This window comes from Geospiza fortis, unplaced genomic scaffold (genome assembly GCF_000277835.1).
Source record: "Geospiza fortis unplaced genomic scaffold, GeoFor_1.0 scaffold772, whole genome shotgun sequence".
Taxonomy (NCBI): Eukaryota; Metazoa; Chordata; class Aves; order Passeriformes; family Thraupidae; genus Geospiza; species Geospiza fortis.
In genome coordinates, this window is record NW_005054670.1 from 78,736 (window position 1) to 79,946 (window position 1,211).

Here is a 1,211-nt window from a genome sequence, read left to right on the forward strand (position 1 = left end):
GAGCTTGAAAATACAGGAATGCGTGGCAAGCTCCTGCAGCAGGACTGATTCCCAGGACCAGCCAAAACACTGAACAGCTCACCCAGCTCTCCCTCTCTTCCACTCACACCCTCTCTGAGCCCTGAGCCCCCACTGCAGGGTGACAGCCACAGTCTCCTCATCCTGCTGTCACCATCTATGCCAAGGGGAACCACATCCAGAGCACTCACCCCTAAATGCACACACCCCACTCCCCATTTTCCTGCAAGAAGGCAAAGCAGGAATTAGCAGCCCTAATCCACCCAGCTGTCCCAGCCCAAAAAAATACCAGTGGGATGCTGGCGCTTGCCTGAGGTTCTGCGCTCTTACCCTGAGGCAGGGCACTCTCTACCCCTTCTCACCATTTTAGTACTGACTGAGGTCTGTTTTTCATTTAAAGCATACATCAGTGACAGTGGCAGTCAAGAGCTTCTGTCTGGGGCTTTGCCCTTTCATACTTCAGTCCCTTTGTCACCTGCTTTGGGCAGCAGCGTGAACGTTTCACTGAGTTTATCTGGAGCTCTGCCCGGGTTGTGAGATAGCACAAGAAGGAAAAAAAGTTCATGCAACAAAGTGGGCATGCTTGCTAAATGCATTTTTGGGTATATTTTTCCTTCTGCAGACTTTGATTGGCTAGTTTTAAATTATATTATGCAGTGTAAATAGTTATATTTGGGCTTTTTTTCCCATTTTGTTTTCACTATGTTGTAGCTTCCCCCAAAACCACTTCTATCTACAAAAACTGTAACCAATGCACACACAATATAGGACAGTACCCAATAACACTGTAGACAGATTCCTGACTACTATGAACAGGTATTTAATATGGTGACTATTTCATATACACATTGTTGCATGAACTACACACAGCAGCTAAGGCAGAGGTGCCAAATGCTTTACATGAAGCTGAGGTAAATTCCCAAGGAATGCTGTTATGTGTTGGGTTTGTTTGTTTTTTTAATAGAGGGACTTTATAAAAAAGTAAATACAAGTTTCAATTTTCTTTGTAAAGACTCAGCCATAAGAATCACAAATAAATGTACAGTGGCTCAGCAGCACTTCCCATGACTAAGCATACAACACAGTTTACATCAAGCGCAGGAAATACTGACGTCCTCAAGTGCACTGCGAAAATTAAGACTTTCTCATGGACCAGCTGATCAATTACAGGCACAACAGTTATAATGAGACCA

The 1,211-nt window shown here is 44.3% G+C and overlaps 1 protein-coding gene across 1 annotated transcript in view; it reads right to left on the reverse strand.

The window, feature by feature from the left end:
• MEGF10 (multiple EGF like domains 10) overlaps positions 1-1,211 on the reverse strand; it is a 66,998-nt gene that overhangs the window by 65,051 nt on the left and 736 nt on the right. The window lies entirely within an intron of this gene.